The sequence below is a fragment of the Electrona antarctica genome (genome assembly GCF_951216825.1).
Source record: "Electrona antarctica genome assembly, contig: scaffold_459, whole genome shotgun sequence".
In the NCBI taxonomy this organism is placed as follows: Eukaryota; Metazoa; Chordata; class Actinopteri; order Myctophiformes; family Myctophidae; genus Electrona; species Electrona antarctica.
Genome location: NW_027638212.1, coordinates 38,858 through 51,125, shown reverse-complemented (window position 1 = coordinate 51,125; position 12,268 = coordinate 38,858). Strand labels below are relative to the sequence as shown.

The 12,268-nt window shown below is 48.7% G+C and overlaps 1 protein-coding gene across 1 annotated transcript in view; it reads left to right on the top strand.

Annotated features, from left to right (window-relative positions):
• Positions 1-11,021: 11,021 nt before the first annotated feature.
• Positions 11,022-12,268, top strand: part of LOC306918284 (fizzy-related protein homolog) — a gene marked incomplete at its 3' end in the record, with an annotated part of 28,237 nt that continues 26,990 nt past the window's right edge. The window contains exon 1 of the mRNA XM_079531158.1: positions 11,022-11,191. The remainder of the gene's footprint in view (positions 11,192-12,268) is intronic.

Below are 12,268 nucleotides of genomic sequence, written 5' to 3'. Positions count from 1 at the left end.
AATGAGTCGGTCGGTGTGAGCTCGCCACCGTCGGTGTGTGAATGTGGGAAGTGAGGACGCTGGCGTCGACTGTTCGCATTTATCAAGAAACATGCGTAAGCTAAGAACGTAACTAGAACATATCTATACTAGAAAAAGTGCCCTTCTGGGCACAGGTCTCCACCAGGAGGATAGGATTGTGTGTGATGTTTGGCAAAATGTTTAGGAGTAATATAAACGTGTGTGTGTGTGTGTGTGTGTGTGACGCGACTTGGCCTGTTGTAGCGCCACCATGAGGCTGATTTGAAAACTGTCAAGTGGCATTTCTTCCTCAGCCTAGTAGTGGGAATAGGCATGCACAGTTTCACCGCAATCGGACGCTGCGTTGCGGAGTTGTGGCAATTTGTACAAAACGGGTACAAAACGGGCTACTCCTGAAAACTTTAGAAGCCAATCGTAGGCAATCAGGATGGATAATTATGAGAAATCAAACAAATCACATGATCACATGACTATGGAGAGCATGTGTACCGATTTGCGTGAAATTTGGAGTAATATTAGAAAATGTGTTTTACATATGTCGGCCTCCTGGTGGCGCTATAAAGAGCAGATGTGAAAGATTCCAGGCAAAGGTTTTTCCTTGGCCTCTAGGGAGTGTGCATACATGGTTTTACACAGATCGGTGCAGTTATAGGTAAAACACAAATCGGCCAGTTATAGCGCCACCATGAGGCTGAGTTGAAAATATTCAAGTGGCATTTCTTCCTCGACCTAGTGGGAATGTGTGTGCAAAATTTCACGGAAATCACACCATGTCTTCATGATTTGCAGCATTTTGTTTGAAACGGAGCACTCCTGCAAACTTTGGAAGCCAATCTTAGCCAATCAGGATGGAGTCTGAAAAATCTGAAAGACCCGTTTCGTTGAATGGCTCTAGAGAGACTGTGTACCAATTTGCGTAATGTTTGGACAAAATCTGTAGGTGTACTGTCAAAACATTTGTTTTGCACAAAGCGGCCTCCTGGTGGCGCTATAACAGGCCAATGTGAAAACTTTGGGGCAGAGGTTCAGCTCTGGCATTCAGGGAGTGTGTGTGCAGAGTATGGCTGCGATCAAGCCAACGGTGCCAGAGATTAGCTGTTCACAGACGGACGGACGGACGGACACACACACACGGACGGACGGACACACGGACACACACACGGACGGACGGACGGACGGACGGAGTGCAAAACATACTCTCTCCCCATGCCTTCGGCCTGGTGGAGACAATGACACTATACATATTAACTATACATAATATACTATACTATGCTATACATATATACTATGAAGTGCTATGACTACATACAATGCAATTATTGTGCTGTCTACATGACATGCTATAAGTCTGTTTCAAATGCTATCTAAGTCTAAAAAGTGCTATCTAAGGGTGTAGGATAAGTCCTATGGGCCATGATGGAGTCTGAAAAGGTGGGTCTTCAGACTACGGCGGAAGATTGGGAGTGATGCTGCCGTTCTGATTGCAACGGGGAGTGCATTCCACAGTTTTGGGGCCAGAAGGGAGAAGAGTTTGGGACGTGTGGAGCGTTGGCCCGGCGTTTTTAGTGAGGGTACTTCCAGCTTTCCTCAACGGCCGGACGACTGGAACCCAGGCTACGTTTATGGAGAGCAGGGGTGGGCAACTGGTGGCCCGGGGGCCACATGCGGCCCCTGCCTTCACTTAATGCGGCCCGCAGGTTAATATCAGAATACTGATATAGTATTGATTTCAGCTGTTTACAATTCCAAACCCGCTTGAATTACTTCACGACTAGTATTAAATGACTAGTACTTAATGACTATAGTATTAAAATGTTGTTGTCTTTTTGTGTCCAATGTAGTTATGTGTTAACAGTTCATAAAGTTAACATAACTATAACTAAATGCATTTGACATTCAATAAAAAGGTTACTTTTCAGGATTAATATTCAAAAATAGCAAAACATTATTATTCAGGTTTTCAATTGAAAAAAAGCCGATCTACAAGCTCAAAACGCGTCGCAGTGCGACGCGTTTTGAGCCTGTAGATCGGCTATTTGTGCTACGACAGTAATATGCAATGTGGCCCTCTGGGGTGAGTGTGGAAATATTTTGGCCCTCGCCGTCGTCAGAGGTGCCCAGCCCTGATGCAGAGCCAGTTTATCCAAGGTGCTTTACATCGATTAGTTTACACCCCTTTTTCATATGGAGGGGGTCCTTTATTTATTACATTAACATTGACAGTATAGGCTCTACAGCACTGGGTCCCAAACCACTTCATGTCGAGGACCCCCAACACGACACGCATTAGCCCCACGGACCCCCCCCCCCCCCCCATTAGAATATATATGCCAGGGACCCCCAAAAGAGACGTTTATTACGGCTCTAACAGTGATTTCCAACCATTTTCATTTCAATTCAAGGACCTCCCAGTTTGACATGCATTAGTCTACGGACCCCCGTTTAATGGCATTTATATCTCTGGGACCCCCCATTTATATTGTAAAATAAATGTTAAAGTATAACTCTGAGAGCGGGTCCATTTGGTTCCATTTGTACACTCTCAGAGTTACAGACCCATAAGGGTCCATTTGGTTCCATTTGTACACTCTCAGAGTTACAGACCCATAAGGGTCCATTTGGTTCCGTTTGTACACTCTCTGAGTTACAGACCCATAAGGGTCCATTTGGTTCCATTTGTACACTCTCAGAGTTACAGACCCATAAGGGTCCATTTGGTTCCGTTTGTACACTCAGAGTTACAGACCCATAAGGGTCCATTTGGTCAGAGTTACAGACCCGTAAGGGTCCATTTGGTTCCGTTTGTACACTCTCAGAGTTACAGACCCATAAGGGTCCATTTGGTTCCGTTTGTACACTCTCAGAGTTACAGACCCATAAGGGTCCATTTGGTTCCATTTGTACACTCTCAGAGTTACAGACCCATAAGGGTCCATTTGGTTCCATTTGTACACTCTCAGAGTTACAGACCCATAAGGGTCCATTTGGTTCCATTTGTACACTCTCAGAGTTACAGACCCATAAGGGTCCATTTGGTTCCATTTGTACACTCTCAGAGTTACAGACCCATAAGGGTCCATTTGGTTCCATTTGTACACTCTCAGAGTTACAGACCCATAAGGGTCCATTTGGTTCCGTTTGTACACTCTCAGAGTTACAGACCCATAAGGGTCCATTTGGTTCCGTTTGTACACTCTCAGAGTTACAGACCCATAAGGGTCCATTTGGTTCCGTTTGTACACTCAGAGTTACAGACCCATAAGGGTCCATTTGGTTCCGTTTGTACACTCTCAGAGTTACAGACCCATAAGGGTCCATTTGGTTCCGTTTGTACACTCTCAGAGTTACAGACCCATAAGGGTCCATTTGGTTCCGTTTGTACACTCTCAGAGTTACAGACCCATAAGGGTCCATTTGGTTCCGTTTGTACACTCTCAGAGTTACAGACCCATAAGGGTCCATTTGGTTCCATGTGTACACTCTCAGAGTTACAGACCCATAAGGGTCCATTTGGTTCCGTTTGTACACTCTCAGAGTTACAGACCCATAAGGGTCCATTTGGTGCCAAACTATATCATTATAGCTGGGGACCCCCTGGAACTGCCTCAAGGTCGCCTAGGGGTCCCCGGACCCCACTTTGGGAACCAGTGATCTATGGGGCAGAAGTGTTACGTAGCCAACAGTGCCACCCTGTGGACGTTAGTGGATGTGCTGCTGCCATGTGAGGCTAATACAATAAATGGCAGCAGATTCTGTTGGAAATAAATTCTTTCTTACTTCCTTCACATGCGGTGTAGGGATGCGGTGTAGGGCTGCGGTGTAGGGATGAGGTGTAGGGATGCGGTGTAGGGATGAGGTGTAGGGATGCGGTGTAGGGATGCGGTGTAGGGCTGCGGTGTAGGGATGCGGTGTAGGGATGCGGTGTAGGGATGCGGTGTAGGGCTGCGGTGTAGGGATGCGGTGTAGGGATGCGGTGTAGGGCTGCGGTGTAGGGATGAGGTGTAGGGATGCGGTGTAGGGATGCGGTGTAGGGCTGCGGTGTAGGGATGCGGTGTAGGGATGCGGTGTAGGGATGAGGTGTAGGGATGCGGTGTAGGGATGAGGTGTAGGGATGCGGTGTAGGGATGCGGTGTAGGGCTGCGGTGTAGGGATGAGGTGTAGGGATGCGGTGTAGGGATGCGGTGTAGGGCTGCGGTGTAGGGATGCGGTGTAGGGATGCGGTGTAGGGATGCGGTGTAGGGATGCGGTGCGGTGTAGGGATGCGGTGTAGGGATGCGGTGCGGTGTAGGGATGCGGTGTAGGGATGCGGTGTAGGGATGCGGTGCGGTGTAGGGATGCGGTGTAGGGATGCGGTGCGGTGTAGGGATGCGGTGTAGGGATGCGGTGTAGGGATGCGGTGCGGTGTAGGGATGCGGTGTAGGGATGCGGTGTAGGGATGCGGTGCGGTGTAGGGATGCGGTGTAGGGATGCGGTGCGGTGTAGGGATGCGGTGTAGGGATGCGGTGTAGGGATGCGGTGCGGTGTAGGGATGCGGTGTAGGGATGCGGTGCGGTGTAGGGATGCGGTGTAGGGATGCGGTGTAGGGACGCGGTGTAGGGACGCGGTGTAGGGATGCGGTGTAGGGAAGCGGTGTAGGGATGCGGTGCGGTGTAGGGATGCGGTGTAGGGATGCGGTGCGGTGTAGGGATGCGGTGTAGGGATGCGGTGTAGGGACGCGGTGTAGGGACGCGGTGTAGGGATGCGGTGTAGGGAAGCGGTGTAGGGATGCGGTGTAGGGATGCGGTGTAGGGAAGCGGTGTAGGGATGCGGTGTAGGGATGCGGTGTAGGGATGCGGTGTAGGGACGCGGTGTAGGGATGCGGTGTAGGGAAGCGGTGTAGGGATGCGGTGTAGGGATGCGGTGTAGGGACGCGGTGTAGGGATGCGGTGTAGGGATGCGGTGCGGTGTAGGGACGCGGTGTAGGGACGCGGTGTAGGGACGCGGTGTAGGGACGCGGTGTAGGGAAGCGGTGTAGGGATGCGGTGTAGGGATGCGGTGTAGGGACGCGGTGTAGGGATGCGGTGTAGGGATGCGGTGCGGTGTAGGGACGCGGTGTAGGGACGCGGTGTAGGGACGCGGTGTAGGGACGCGGTGTAGGGATGCGGTGTAGGGAAGCGGTGTAGGGATGCGGTGTAGGGATGCGGTGTAGGGACGCGGTGTAGGGATGCGGTGTAGGGATGCGGTATAGGGATGCGGTGTAGGGATGCGGTGCGGTGTAGGGATGCGGTGTAGGGAAGCGGTGTAGGGATGCGGTGTAGGGATGCGGTGTAGGGATGCGGTGTAGGGACGCGGTGTAGGGATGCGGTGTAGGGAAGCGGTGTAGGGATGCGGTGTAGGGATGCGGTGTAGGGATGCGGTGTAGGGAAGCGGTGTAGGGATGCGGTGTAGGGATGCGGTGTAGGGACGCGGTGTAGGGATGCGGTGTAGGGACGCGGTGTAGGGATGCGGTGTAGGGAAGCGGTGTAGGGATGCGGTGTAGGGATGCGGTGTAGGGACGCGGTGTAGGGATGCGGTGTAGGGACGCGGTGTAGGGATGCGGTGTAGGGAAGCGGTGTAGGGATGCGGTGTAGGGATGCGGTGTAGGGATGCGGTGTAGGGATGCGGTGTAGGGACGCGGTGTAGGGATGCGGTGTAGGGAAGCGGTGTAGGGATGCGGTGTAGGGATGCGGTGTAGGGACGCGGTGTAGGGATGCGGTGTAGGGATGCGGTGTAGGGATGCGGTGTAGGGATGCGGTGTAGGGAAGCGGTGTAGGGATGCGGTGTAGGGATGCGGTGTAGGGATGCGGTGTAGGGACGCGGTGTAGGGATGCGGTGTAGGGAAGCGGTGTAGGGATGCGGTGTAGGGATGCGGTGTAGGGACGCGGTGTAGGGATGCGGTGTAGGGATGCGGTGCGGTGTAGGGACGCGGTGTAGGGACGCGGTGTAGGGACGCGGTGTAGGGACGCGGTGTAGGGAAGCGGTGTAGGGATGCGGTGTAGGGATGCGGTGTAGGGACGCGGTGTAGGGATGCGGTGTAGGGATGCGGTGCGGTGTAGGGACGCGGTGTAGGGACGCGGTGTAGGGACGCGGTGTAGGGACGCGGTGTAGGGATGCGGTGTAGGGAAGCGGTGTAGGGATGCGGTGTAGGGATGCGGTGTAGGGACGCGGTGTAGGGATGCGGTGTAGGGATGCGGTATAGGGATGGGGTGTAGGGATGCGGTGCGGTGTAGGGATGCGGTGTAGGGATGCGGTGTAGGGATGCGGTGTAGGGATGCGGTGCGGTGTAGGGATGCGGTGTAGGGATGCGGTGTAGGGAAGCGGTGTAGGGATGCGGTGTAGGGATGCGGTGTGTAGGGATGCGGTGTAGGGATGCGGTGTAGGGATGCGGTGTAGGGATGCACCGAAACCGAATATAGGAAACATTTGGCCGGAAACCGAATACCGAATTTGATTAACCCATTTAGGCCTGACGTCGGAATTAAAAAAATGTAATAATATATATTCAAAGATTTGCGCCACATTTTCACGATTTTTCAAAAATAGCAGACCTACAAGTTCATAGCGGCACTGGTGGCGCGCTATGAGCTTGTAGGTCTGCTATTTTCCAATAGCTAAAGTATAACATAATGCTTTAAAACACCAAAAGGGGTTCCCGCCCTGAATTATAGGCCTATATCTGTTTTCCTACCATTGCTGTCATGTCCTTGACTCCTTACCTTAAAGCTACCTGATTTATGGCAAAATAAATGGTTATGGCAAAACTTAACTTAAATAATAATCACTGTTATGGGTCCATAAATCATTGATTCAGCTCATTAATTGCATCCACTATTCGGTGATATAATATATGTTCTGCCTATTCGGGCCGAAACCGAATAGGCAGAAAAAAATGCATTTTCCGCCGAATATTTTCTGCGGACGAATATTCGGTGCATCACATGGTGTTACCGTGACGATGCTATAAAAACATATTATAGAAACAACAACAACAACAACAACAACAGTTTTCAAACTTTTTCACATCCAGGTTTTTTTTTAAGTTTCTTTAGTTTTTATCCCACAATTTTCTAACCCATTTTTTCACCCAGTGTTAATTTATCTACACTTCCTCTGCCAACCTGGGGAGAGCAACGGACTGACCTCATGCTTTATCTAATGTAATCCTGGACGCTACACTTCCTCTGCCAACCTGGGGAGAGCAACGGACTGACCTCATGCTTTATCTAATGTAATCCTGGACGCTACACTTCCTCTGCCAACCTGGGGAGAGCAACGGACTGACCTCATGCTTTATCTAATGTAATCCTGGACGCTACACTTCCTCTGCCAACCTGGGGAGAGCAACGGACTGACCTCATGCTTCCATCCATGCATGAGGAGTTAATTTATCTAATGTAATCCTGGACGCTACACTTCCTCTGCCAACCTGGGGAGAGCAACGGACTGACCTCATGCTTCCATCCATGCATGAGGAGTTAATTTATCTAATGTAATCCTGGACGCTACACTTCCTCTGCCAACCTGGGGAGAGCAACGGACTGACCTCATGCTTCCATCCATGCATGAGGAGTTAATTTATCTAATGTAATCATGGACGCTACACTTCCTCTGCCAACCTGGGGAGAGCAACGGACTGACCTCATGCTTCCATCCATGCATGAGGAGTCCAAGCTGCTTCTTTTCAGACGTAGCGCGTGGAAGGAACACGTTATTCCGACCATTTCCTTTCCCCTCCATCAGGCGCCCCGGCTGGCCAGGGGGAGGCAGTATAGAGACAGGCACATCCAGGTTTTTGATTAATTGAACAAGGTGGACCCTCTTGTTAAGTGTAGTGCTTTATGGGGTCGTCAGTCTTTGTATTGAGTTGTGCTTGAAATGTACTGTAATTCTGCAAACTGTTAATAAATACTTCAATCAATCAATCAATCAATCAACAATGAGGTTCATTATTTATTAGGCTACATTATTCTGCATTTGAGCCACGGACCACCATCTGATGACATTTAGCCTCTCAGACCCATTTGAGCCACGGACCACCATCTGATGACATTTAGCCTCTCAGACCCATTTGAGCCACGGACCACCATCTGATGACATTTAGCCTCTCAGACCCATTTGAGCCATGCACGGACCACCGTTTGATGACATTTAGCCTCTCAGACCCATTTGAGCCACGGAACCACCGTTTGATGACATTTAGCCTGTCAGACCCATCTGAGCCACGGACCACCATTTGATGACATTTAGCCTGTCAGACCCATCTGAGCCACGGAACCACCGTTTGATGACATTTAGCCTCTCAGACCCATTTGAGCCACGGACCACCATTTGATGACATTTAGCCTGTCAGACCCATCTGAGCCACGGACCACCATTTGATGACATTTAGCCTGTCAGATCCATCTGAGCCACGGAACCACCATTTGATGACATTTAGCCTCTCAGACCCATTTGAGCCACGGACCACCATTTGATGACATTTAGCCTGTCAGACCCATCTGAGCCACGGACCACCATTTGATGACATTTAGCCTGTCAGACCCATCTGAGCCACGGACCACCATTTGATGACATTTAGCCTGTCAGACCCATCTGAGCCACGGACCACCATTTGATGACATTTAGCCTGTCAGATCCATCTGAGCCACGGAACCACCATTTGATGACATTTAGCCTCTCAGACCCATCTGAGCCACGGACCACCATCTGATGACATTTAGCCTCTCAGACCCATCTGAGCCACGGACCACCATTTGATGATTTGATTTGATTTTTATTAAGGATCCCCATTAGCTGGTGCCATAGCAACCAGCTAGTCTTCCTGGGGTCCACATAAGAATAAACATTACAGTAGACATACAATTACAAATACACATTTGTTAAAAAGTCAGTATTCAACTTACATTAGTTCAGATAAAATAGAAATTGGTAAGATTACAAGTTAGAGCGTGAAAACAAAAAAACGAAAAACACACAACACTTCACTGTATCAAATGGTATTTTAGATGCTTTTTAAACGTTAATTTACTGTAAATGCAACAGAGGTTTTGAGGCAGGTTATTCCAAAGTGACAATGATCTATAAATAAATGATCTCTTTAGAAAATGATATTTTGGGCGAGGTAACACAAGCTGCCCATTACTGGAACCTCTATGTCATGATCATGATGTCATGATGTCATGCACAGTATTACTAAAAACAATCTGTGAATTTATGAAAACAGGAGTTTTACTACTCATGACTGTTTTGAACAACACAAGAGTATTAAAAGATAACTTATTCTCAACTGTAAGCCAGGAGAGGCAGGCATGCATATGACTCACATTTGTTCTGAGAGGGCAACCCATTACCAACCGTGCGGCCCTGTTCTGGACAACCTGGAGCTTCCTCAGGTCACCACTAGCAGCAGATGACCATACAGTGGAGCAGTAGTTCCTCAGGTCACCACTAGCAGCAGATGACCATACAGTGGAGCAGCTTCCTCAGGTCACCACTAGCAGCAGATGACCATACAGTGGAGCAGTAGTTCCTCAGGTCACCACTAGCAGCAGATGACCATACAGTGGAGCAGCTTCCTCAGGTCACCACTAGCAGCAGATGACCATACAGTGGAGCTTCCTCAGGTCACCACTAGCAGCAGATGACCATACAGTGGAGCAGTAGTTCCTCAGGTCACCACTAGCAGCAGATGACCATACAGTGGAGCAGTAGTTCCTCAGGTCACCACTAGCAGCAGATGACCATACAGTGGAGCAGTAGTTCCTCAGGTCACCACTAGCAGCAGATGACCATACAGTGGAGCAGTAGTCTCCTCAGGTCACCACTAGCAGCAGATGACCATACAGTGGAGCTTCCTCAGGTCACCACTAGCAGCAGATGACCATACAGTGGAGCTTCCTCAGGTCACCACTAGCAGCAGATGACCATACAGTGGAGCAGTAGTTCCTCAGGTCACCACTAGCAGCAGATGACCATACAGTGGAGCAGTAGTCAAGATGACATAAAACTAGACTTTGAACTATCTGACGTAACAAGGGACGGGCAACAAAAGAACAACACTTCCTTGCAATACCAATAGCTCTCTCCTATAGACAATGAGAGAGCTTTACAACAGAAGGCCAACTATTAGAGGACTAACTATTAGGGCATTTGAACACTGATGCCTGTCAGTCACAATGTGGGACAGACAGGGTCTCAATGTGAACACTGATGCCTGTCAGTCACAATGTGGGACAGACAGGGTCTCAACGTGAACACTGATGCCTGTCAGTCACAATGTGGGACAGACAGGGTCTCAACGTGAACACTGATGCCTGTCAGTCACAATGTGGGACAGACAGGGTCTCAACGTGAACACTGATGCCTGTCAGTCACAATGTGGGACAGACAGGGTCTCAACGTGAACACTGATGCCTGTCGGTCACAATGTGGGACAGACAGGGTCTCAACGTGAACACTGATGCCTGTCGGTCACAATGTGGGACAGACAGGGTCTCAATGTGAACACTGATGCCTGTCGGTCACAATGTGGGACAGACAGGGTCTCAATGTGAACACTGATGCCTGTCAGTCACAATGTGGGACAGACAGGGTCTCAATGTGAACACTGATGCCTGTCAGTCACAATGTGGGACAGACAGGGTCTCAATGTGAACACTGATGCCTGTCAGTCACAATGTGGGACAGACAGGGTCTCAATTTGTGGGACGCCTGAAAAGTCTTGGAAATGAGGGACTGTCCCACGCAAAGAGGGACATAAAAACTTCCACATTCTCTAATTATACCTTCTTTAAAATAACTGATGCAGATTTGTAACATTAATTTAACTCTGACTGATTGGTTGACTGGTGGTCCGCGGACCAGTGATTGGTCCGCGGACCACCGTTGGTTACGTCATCAACACTGACCGTTTCCATGGCGACGGAGAAAGAGTTATTCAAAAAGCCGTGACGTCACCCATCTCCCATGATCCTTAGCGGCGGAGACCAATTGAATGTTCGATAGAAAGAAAAAAAAACACAAGGAAAACATTTTCTCTGTTTTTCTGTTTAGGAGTAAAAACAAAACAGCAGGAAATATTAATATATTACATATTAATTATTACATCACAGCCTGTGGAGCAGCATTACGTCACCAGCAGCACCGTGACGAGGTCAGTTTAATATCTATTAATGTTTATTATTATTATTGTGTGTTTTAGCTGCTAAATGTTGCTAATCTGTTAGCCTGCTGGAAGCTAACCGTAGCTAGCTCTCTCTCTCCCTGTGTGTGTGTGTGTGTGTGTGTGTGTGTGTGTGTGTGTGTGTGTGTTGGACTGGTTTGTACTAATGTTAGTAATTATATATATTACTGTATGATATAAAGAGTAAACATCTCGTCCAGTAACATTGCAGATCATGTTATTATGTAATGTGATCTGTTAGCCTGATGGAAGCTAACAGTAGCTAGCTCTGTGTGTGTGTGTGTGACGTGTGTGTGTGTGTTGCGCTGTCTTTGTTGTTTACATTACGGGTAATAATCAGTAAACATTGTAATAATATGGAATAAAGATCCTATAATCTGTTAGCCTGATGGAAGCTAACAGTAGCTAGCTCTCTCTCTCTCTCTCTGTGTGTGTGTGTGTGTGTGTGTGTGTGTGTGTGTGTGTGTGTGTCGCGTCGCCTTTGTTTACATTACGGATGATCCGTAAAACCGTGTCTATTTGTACGTCTCTAAATGTTTTGATGAATTGAACAAGGTGGACCCTCTTGTAAACAAGTGTAATGCTTAATTGGGTCGTCCACTCACAGTTAACAGCCTTTGTAATGAGTTTGTGCTTGAAATGTACTGTAATTCTGCAAACTGTTAATCAATATTTCAATCAATCAATCAATAGTAGTATAGTGTAGTCCTTGGTATGGAGTCTGTTAGTGGTAGCAGTAGTATAGTATAGTAGTATAGTAGTATAGTAGTGTAGTATAGTATAATAGTGTAGTAGTGTAGTATAGTGTAGTCCTTTCCTTGGTATGGAGTCTGTTAGGGAGCAGTAGCTATTAGCTAAGCAGCCTGACAGAGTGGCTGTTTTACATTACGGGAATATTACATCACTATTAACATTGTAAATACAGCTGTTCGCGTTGTGGGGACCCCCTAGGGGTCATTGAGGGAGTTCCAGAGGTCCCCAGCTAAATACTTAGGAACCAAATGGACCCTTATGGGTCTGTAACTCTGCGAGTGTACAAATGGAACC